At 33.9% G+C, this 9,626-nt stretch overlaps 1 long non-coding RNA gene across 2 annotated transcripts; it reads left to right on the top strand.

Annotated features, from left to right (window-relative positions):
- The first annotated feature begins 1,662 nt into the window (after positions 1-1,662).
- Positions 1,663-4,224, top strand: LOC130238761 (uncharacterized). 2 transcript variants are annotated; one of them, XR_008838647.1, is made up of 5 exons: positions 1,663-1,934; positions 3,527-3,584; positions 3,672-3,770; positions 3,885-4,048; positions 4,140-4,224. It is a non-coding gene; the product is annotated as an uncharacterized LOC130238761 (long non-coding RNA). The 2 variants fall into 2 exon arrangements; XR_008838648.1 differs by lacking the exon at positions 1,663-1,934 and adding an exon at positions 2,301-2,537.
- The last annotated feature ends 5,402 nt before the right edge of the window (positions 4,225-9,626 follow it).

Below are 9,626 nucleotides of genomic sequence, written 5' to 3'. Positions count from 1 at the left end.
AACATCCAAAATGTTATTATCCGCAACTAATTCAATTCAATTTGTATATTGCTTTTTACAATAGTTATTGTCTTAACGTATTCGTTAAACCAGCAGTTTTGGGTTCATATAGAAAGTATGTGTTCGGAGTCCAGCGTTCTCTGACATGCTGGCATTATCTTGTTTTGCCTCAGACAAGTGTGTCTGTTTAGTCCTCCTTCCAGTTTCCATCCAGTCGCTTCCTGGTATTTCCTGCGAGATGTTTGACGGCACAGATTTCTGCTTCCCATCTGTACATGCTGCGCTCCGAGAGGCTGTAAATCACTGGAGGGATGTCAGCTAAACGCTTTAACCTGCTGGATCTTTGCAGAAGCTTTCACTTTCTTCACTTGTTTTTGTCTACAACTATGTAGACCTTTTTTGTGCAAATTTTTTTCTGTGAAACACAAGAGTTGAAGCAAATAGTGCCATATGTTGTTATTTTAGGCCGTATATATTGACTGACTGACTGACTGACTGACTGACTGACTGACTGACAGGGCTGTGCGATGCGTGAGGCCAACAAACACAACGTAGCTTTCAGCTATGATGAACACAGTTTCTATAATTATATTTTATTTATAGATAAAGGTCTATGGTTCTGCTTACAATTACTTTGTCTTGGAGTTTATGGCCATTTCACTTTACTTCAGTACAGGGGCATAGCAGACATTTTAAAAGTGGGGGGAGGGGGATCATATGTATGATCATCTGTATGAGATCATATGTTCATATAATTATTAATCACCTGTTTCTAAATGGTCTGTCTCTAAAAGTGAGGGGGACGGATTCCCCCTGTCCCCCCACCGGTTGCTACGCCCCTGCGTCTGGACGCATCAATGCCGTCCTGTTGCCGTCCCAATTTTTTTATGTCCCAGGACAAACCCTGATTTATCTGTTCAGTAAATCTAGCACTTGTTGTTAAAATCATGAATACTTATTCTTAACCTCAAGATAGGGCTTATTATTTTTATTATTATTATTATTATTATTATTATTATTATTATTATTCGTATTTTGTGGGTTTTTATGTACAAGAAAATATTACGATTTTTTTCTCCAGATAATTGTTTTTGAAGGAGATTTTACACAATAGAAAAGAAAAAAATACATAGAAAATATTATTCAGAAGCTGCATTTAAACAAATATACAGTAAAACCAAGTATAATGTGAAATATTATTAGAGCTAAAAGTAAGAATACTTAAAAATTATAATTTATTCTCATAATGCAAAGCTTTTTCATTGGAACTCCATCTTCATTGTTACAAGATCCTAATATGCAGATTTCAAAAATACTGTACTAGGAAAAATACTTATCTCAAACCTTTCTATATATTTATTACAGATTTTTTACTGTATTTTAGAGTTCAATTTTTAGGGTATATTTTAGGGTATATTTTAGGGTTCAAACGGATACTGTTCAAACTACTTATTTAAAATAAGCTGAATCAACACAATTCTTAAGATTTTTGTGGGGACAACGTAATTGTTTTATGTTCAATCCACATGAATTTGTTCAAACAAATAAGTTGACTTAATCAGTTTGTGTTGGGATAATATTCAATTCAATTCACCTTTATTTGTAAAGCGCTTTTACACACTGTAAACCCTAATGCTGTAACTAATTAATTGAACTGAGTTGTATTAACTTAAATCATTAAAATTCGTTAATCTTAATTAACCTAGATGAGTATTTAGAACTTTTTCTTATTTTTGAGTTTGTAAAAATTAAATCTTTCAAGTAAGGTGAACGATTTTGCTGTGTTTAATTTATACAAAATGTCTCTTTAAAGTTTCATTAACTCAAAATCTTTCAGCCCAGTGATTTTGCGTGTGACGTCATCCAGGTTCACGTACGTTCTCGTGCTTCATTCGTTTTTTCAAGATGGCGGATCGGCCTCGCTTCACACTACAGTAAGTAAACTATTTACAAATCCAAGAAATATTAAATTTATGTTTTAATCAATATAATCACAGTAACAGTTCAATGTAATGTAGAGTTTGTCTGAATGCGTTTACATGTCGTGCATTACAGAAAACGTGTTTAGCCCCACTTGTTGCTAACTAACGTTAACATTACTGTTTAAAAAAAATTTGAATCAGTGCAACGTTAGCGTTAGTTGTAATGTGTTAACTATGAATTTTAACAGTGTCATAAGGACAAAAACATTTGAAATCGGCAGATTCAATGTTTAACATATTTTTAAATCTTGGCGCGAGCATGCGTTTAGGTTGTCATGGTGACGCGCGCTCACACAACCGCACGTAATGGCACTGCGCTGAACTCTGTCCAGACTGTGAATGTGGTATTATCTTCGCGATCTGTAGGCACTACGGAAACGAAAGGCGCATAATCATAACTCAAATAATCTCCGCCTAAATACTGAACGGTATTTTCTGATGACGGGCAAAAACTACCTCAAAACGTAGCTGTCTGTCACACACAGCTTGTTGCATGCTGATCCATACACGAGAGCCTAACGGAGAACATTTAAGCTGTGCTCCTCACCTGAGCAGGTACAGAGCAGAGCTTCATCTCACACTAGCACATTGAGGTAAAGTTGGTTTTATATTCATACATTCGTCCAGTAACAACTTGTGACTCTCTCCATATGTCGTTTACCATGGTACTTTGTGTATTCGGTCTGAAATCATATACAAGTATGACATGAAAACAACATTAACGTTACACTTAATGCACAATTTTTTTGACTGAACAATGTTGTACTTTGAAAGTCATTGGCTGCTAATATGATTTTACCATTTAGTATATGCAAAAACTACTTTTCTGAAATTATATTATATTATTAAGGAGAAAGTCTGAATGTGTAAATATAAAACTAACTTTACCTCAATCACCAGTACTGATCAGCACTGATTATTTCCCTGCGATCGAGAAGACATCTCTGCATATCAATGATTACCTGATCAATGCGATCAGTTAAATGATTTTAAATGTCATTTAAGTCAAACATATGTTAAAGGTACGGTAAACGTTTTTTTTTCCAATCTATTTTTAAAAAATATTTACTCTGGAGAGAATATATGTAGCCTAAAAACAAAGTATGCCTATCTATAACACCGTAATACAAAGTAATTAAAATTATTAAATAAAATATTAAATAAAATAATAACAAAACAAATATTCTAATCATCCAGACGTGGTAAACAAGAAATAGTTTTTCTGATGTGCAAATTTTGCAGCTTAAAATATATTTATATCTTAAATATATATATTTTTTAGGCTATATATTTTTACATCATTAGACAATAAGGTAAGTTTTGTTATTTCTAGCTTTTAAAAACAGGCCTTAAATTTATTTGTCGTCCTATTCAGTTTTCAAAATTTCAATACTGTTTAAGTCAAATCCGTGTTCATCGAATCAAAGCAACTAACATGATGATCAGCTCTATTGCTAACCGTTTTGGGGGTTGACGTTAGACATCATGCAATTGTACTACTTCCACTCTCAGCTGAATGACACTGTGACTTTGTGTACATACAGAATTGAAGGTCGGTTGTTGCTGACTACAGAAAGATTCTTATATGGAGGCATGTAAAAGGTGGGTAAAATATTCATTTTGTACTACTATGCCTGGCATATCCAGTTAAAATAAATATTACAGTGTATTTGCAATGATTTTTTGCAGCAAGGAAAGTGAAACTTCAGCTAGACCTTGAGTTCAGTTTACAATATGAAGATCCTGATATCAACATCTGATCTGATCAACACCTGATTTTCATCTGAGGTAAAAAAATAAATAAGTAAATGAAACATAATGATAATATTAATATATTTTTTCTAGCATTATATATTTTGTAGTGTGGGTTTGTTTTATGAAATTTTCTCTTGTTTTTTTTAGCTGCAGAGTACCAACATGTTACAAATGAGAATTTTCCCCACAAATTCTTTGGACAACCGCACCACCACCAATTTCATTTGATGACAATTTTAAGGCAAACAGCATCCAAAACTGACAAGACAGCAGATACCCTGGCTAATCTTTTGAAGGTTTATGATGAGCAGGTATGTTTAGGGTCATGTATTAAAGTATTAATTAAAATATGAATATATATTTTATTTAGATTTTTTTTTTTCTTAATTTTTGTCTTTGCAGGAACTGCATGATGTCAGTTCATGATGGACTACTGTTATCAGAGGTCTTTTGGTCTTGCTGCGTGAGCGTGACTGGGGATTCTTTAGGACCATCCTGGTAAGACTTCATTCATTCTTTTCACAATTAGGCATGTTCTATTGAAAAGATGAAAGTTGAGGAGCAACTTTTACTTAACATATTTGTAATCATGACTTGTTGATGAATCATGTAAAATTGGCTCAGTCATATTGATATTGTCCTAACATTAATATCCTTGAATTATATTTTAGATTAATAATCCTGAAGCGCTGACTGAAGATGCTTTATTTGGCCCTGCAGTCACTGAGGGTCTCTGCTGTCCTGAAGAATGAATTGGACACCACCCACAGCACACTTCCAGACCTTTTTTGTCTTGTTTGGATTAATGTATGCTCTTCACATAATATATAGTAAAGGACTTTGAACTTGTACAAAAAGTTTTGCTTGGCATGGATGATAGAAAATAGAAAGTCGATTAGCATAGAATCCTTAAAGAATGAGTTGATGTAGAGCCTTTTTTTGTACTCAATAAAGACTGTCACTGGGGTAGTAACTTCAAAACATGAATGTACCTTTAATTGGTAATGGTGCATTTTATTATATATATATAGAGAGATAGATTGTCTAAAACGTAAAATTCTGTCATTTACTTACTCTTCTCTTGTTCCAAACCTGTTTGAATTTCTTGCTTCTGTTGAACACAAAAGTTATTTTGAGGCATTGACTTTCTAATAGGAAAACAAATACTGTGGAAATCAGTGGTTCCAGGTTTCAGCTTTTTTGTCAAAAATAACCTTTTAAGTGTTCAACAGAAAAAAGAAACTCAAACAGGTTTGGAATAAGTTAGAGTAAATGACAGAATCATAGTTCAACCAAGACTGAATATTTATATATATATATATTTATATATTTTTTTATATATATATATATATATATATATATATATATATATATATATACACAAACCATTTGATAGTTACTGTGCCAATGACTTTTTTTTCTAAACAAGAGTCACTTCACAGAATGTGCACTTATTCTTTATTAACGAATGCTTTAAGACTAAGTTTCGTAGTTCTTATTAATCTTATTATTATTTGTCAAACTTATAGTGTTTTTTTTCTTGAAGCTCTTGTTTGATATATTTGCATTTTGGGAAATTCTTATTAATTTCAGAATAGTGTTTATTTTAAATCTCCTAATGTCTAATTGTTTTTATTGTTTCATGACATTTGTAATTGCACAGGAGGCACATTTGTACTGTTGGACATTTTGTCTTTAAAAATAAATATCTAAAATGGAAATATTGTCTGTGTGTTTAAAATTACAGATGTATTTTGATAGATTTATAGGGTTTAAAGATTAAAATTATGGCTAATTTCATTTGTGAAACTGAGATGGAGAAGTTAATTTAATAAAAATGCTATCAAAATGTATGAGCTGGGTGACTTGAGTATTTAAAGTTGAAGTAAATTAAAACAATTAGGTTAATTACTATTAAAATGTATGAGCTAGGTGACTTGAGGATTTAAAGTTTGGAGAAATTAAAACAATTAAGTTAATTGCTATTAAAATGTATGAGCTGAGTAACTTGGGTATTTTAAGTTAGGAGAAGTGTCTTGCATGAGTACAACAAACTCAAAACTTGATGTTTCTGTTTACTTAAAATAGAAAATTTCATAACTTAAAAAATTTGACGTAACTGATTACCTCAAATTTTTTGAGTTTTGTCAACTTATTCGGGATTACAGTGCACTGTAGATTGTGTCAAAGCAGCTTCGCATAAAAGATCATAGTAAATTGAAACAGTGTAGTTCAGTTTGTAGTGTTTAAGTTCAGTTCAGTTGAGCTCAGTTCAGTGTGGTTAAATATTCACTACTGAGAGTCCAAACACTGAAGAGCAATCTAAGTGATATTAATGAATATCATCAATATATATATTGATAATATGAATGAATTGTGTAGAACCCAGCGTCTTTTTCAGTATCTCCTTTTTAGCATAGTGTTTTTTTTCTTTGTGTGTCTGTGTTTCTTTAAATGTAGAGTAAAAAAGTATAGTGTACATGGGCTAATAATAATATAATGCACTAAATGAAGCAAATGGTAATCAGAAAGTTTGATTGTTCAGTCTGCAGGCTGTGTTTCTTCCTCTCACCAACAGAAGGCGTCTCAAAGCGATGGGAGTCACTCACTGTAACACTTCTGGCAGGTCTTTGGTAGAAAGCCAGACCCATTTTACCACCGAGGGCCACGTTTATTTTGTGTTTCCAAACGTTTCCTTGCAAATGCTCCTGTCACCACATCCGCTCCTCTGATTGTCCAAGATACAGTTATTCATCCTCCTGTGAATATCTTTTTTCTCAAATATTTCCCAAATGATGTTTAACAGAGCAAGGAATTGTTCACAGTATTTCCTTTAATATTTTTTTATTCTGGAGATAGTCTTATTTCTTTTAGTTTGGCTGGAATTAAAGCAGTTTTTGTATTTAAAATAAATTGTAATGTCACTATTATTAGACCCTTTAAGATTTTATTCCTATTGTCTACAGAACAAACTCCTGTCGTCAAGTATCTTGCCTAATTAACATAATAACCTATTTAAGTCTTTAAATAACTAGTAAAACACAATGCCACCATCGTGAAAACACAAGAAAATAGATATTAAAACTATTATGTTTAATGTGTTGACAAAAAAATCTGCTCCCCGTTAAACAACACTCAAATAAGTGGGAAATGTTTCTAAAAGAATTAAAATATCGCAGGAAGGCGAATAATTTTGACCTTAACTCTATATACTAGGGCTCCACAATATATCGTTTCAGCATCGACATCGCAATGTGTGCATTCGCAATAGTCACATCGCAGCATCTGCAATGTGGAGTTGGGATTATTATGGTTGATGAGCAATGAAGAATGTACAGTGTTTACATTTTGCATTACATTTGATTATTTAATAATAGGGGCAGGATAAAATGGAGATGTGCATGAGGTGGTGCTTTCGTAATGGCGGATTGAACATGTGCAATTCTACGAAATATATGTGCTGTTAATAAAAGAAGTGCATCTTATAAATTTTGATGCATTTTTCCCTCTTTATTTACAAATATCTTGATTTATTGTTGGTGGTTTTTTTAGTGATACATCGCTGATATTGTGATCTATCATTATCGGGGGCAAAACATCATGATAATATCGTATCATATCGTATTTTGGCCCGTTTCCCGAGTAGTACGGTATGGTACGGTTCGGTTTGGTACGCTTTTATGGCAGTTTCCACTGTCAAAAAGCGTACCGAACCGAACCGTACCGTACCGTACCACTTTTTCGGCACCCTTTCGAAAGGGTACCAGACACGAGAAAGGGTACCAAAAGGCGGAGCCAGACGCGCAGCTGAACGCTATTGGTTTACAGAGATACGTCATTCGCTTACGCAACAAGCCAGAATGAAAACAAAAAACCGCCATGTTTGAAAAACACAGCGAGAGATTTTAGCGGAATTATAAATACATATAATAACGAGCCATGGTCGATCTGGGCTCAAACAAACCTTGTCGTCGTCTTGATAAACAGCCACAAAGCCATGGAGTAGAGCAGATTTACCCTGTGCCCCGTAGTTTTTTACGAGCCAGTCGGAGGCGCGAGCGGTTTCGCTTTCTTGCTAGCGCTCGCTGCGCGTCTAACATTATATCTGAAATAACAAACTTCTCGAGCTGATGATAATAACCTGCGCTTGATTATTGACATGCTTTTGAAACCCGATCCTGTCAGACACTGACAAACGCAAGAGTGAAGCGTGAAGAAACAAAGGAGAAGCCGGAAAAAGGAGCACATTATTTTTTCAGCAAACGCGAACAAAATGCCATGTATAACTATCTTATTATCTTCACCTTTTGGACTATTATGAACTGGGAAGGACGGAATTACTCTCTAACAGAGGCTACATGTGCTGCTGAAGATTACAGACACAGATGAGAGGTTTTCACTGACTTTAGGCTATAATTTCTGTTGTTTTGAACCTAAATACGGGCGAAATGTCTGCTGTGTGTAGTTCTTCTGTAGTTGGGAACATATCAGAGACTGTAAGGGGCTGTATGTGTTTATATATGTTCATTTATTTAGTTATTTAATATAATTACAGACGTTACAGTAGGCTGTCATTGATCTGCAGTTATAATCAACTCATGTTCATTTAAAAGTTAGTAATAAACATTATACAGAAGTATTCTGTTTTGCATCTGTTTTGTAAGACGTGCTTCTCATATGATATGTGAGCGACCCGTACAGCTTTATTGTAGACATTTTCTCGAGCGAGAATGACGTTGACTGAAACTTTCTGTTACACACCACGCCCACCAAAAGGGTACCCTTGTTAGTGGAAACGCAAGCCTGATAAAGGTGACCCGTACCAAACCAAACCGTACCGTACCAGTCAGTGGAAACGAGCCATTACTGTATCTGAATATCTGACATCTTATTTCACTTTTATCTTTGCTCTATCTTATTTATTTATTCTTGCAATTTCTTTGATTCACTTGTCTACAACATTATTCCAATCAAAGGTAATGATTTTTTTCCAAATAGAGCTATTTGTCATCTGCCGAACTTGTATTCAATGCAAAATAAATCGGATATATAAGTCAGATTTTTCCAATATCGTGCAGCCCTACTGTAAACGATAAAGCTCTGCTGTCAGTCGCACACTTAAAGGGACAGTTCACCCAAAAATTGAAATTCTGTCATCATTTCCTCACTCATTTGCAAACCTGTTTGAGTTTCTTTCTTCTCTTGAACACAAAAGAAGATGTTTTGAAGAATGTTGGGAAAAGCAGCCATAGTAGGAACAAAAATACTATGTAAGTCAATGGCTGCTGCTTTCCAGAAAATAATGAAGTTTCATTTTTGGGTGAATTATCCCTTTAATAGCTAGCTGCTTCGTAGAAAGTACAGTCTGATGATTACGTACAATTAAGAGAATGTTTGCATTGCTTCAGAATATGGAAAATGTTTTGGATAATAGTAAATGTACTGTAAATATGTGCAGAGATGTTTGGTCTTAATTACTTACTCATTCAGTAGGCGTTTTTATAGACTGCTGGCCCACAGGGAGCTTCAGTAAACCTGATGAGAGAGAATTTATATGACCTACACACAGTTTAGTCAAAATCCTTTGTTTACAACAATATTAGAGACCCTGGAGCACAAAACCAGGTTTATTTTTGCCAGTAGTCAGAATGATAGATTGTATGCCAAATATTAAGTAAAGATTAAGTCCTCATGAAGACATTTTTCTGAATTCCCCACTGTAAATAAATTAAAAGGGACCTATTATGCAAAAGTCACTTTTATTAGGGGTTTAAGCACAGTTGTGTGGCAGCAGTGTGTAAATATAACCAGCTTCTAATATTAATGATATATAAATTCTATTTGTTATAATCACACTTGATATAAACAGTCTGCAGAAACACTTTGATT

The sequence above is a fragment of the Danio aesculapii genome, chromosome 12 (genome assembly GCF_903798145.1).
Source record: "Danio aesculapii chromosome 12, fDanAes4.1, whole genome shotgun sequence".
NCBI lineage: Eukaryota > Metazoa > Chordata > Actinopteri > Cypriniformes > Danionidae > Danio > Danio aesculapii.
Note: the sequence above shows the minus strand (reverse complement) of the source record. Positions and strands in the feature narration are given on the sequence as shown.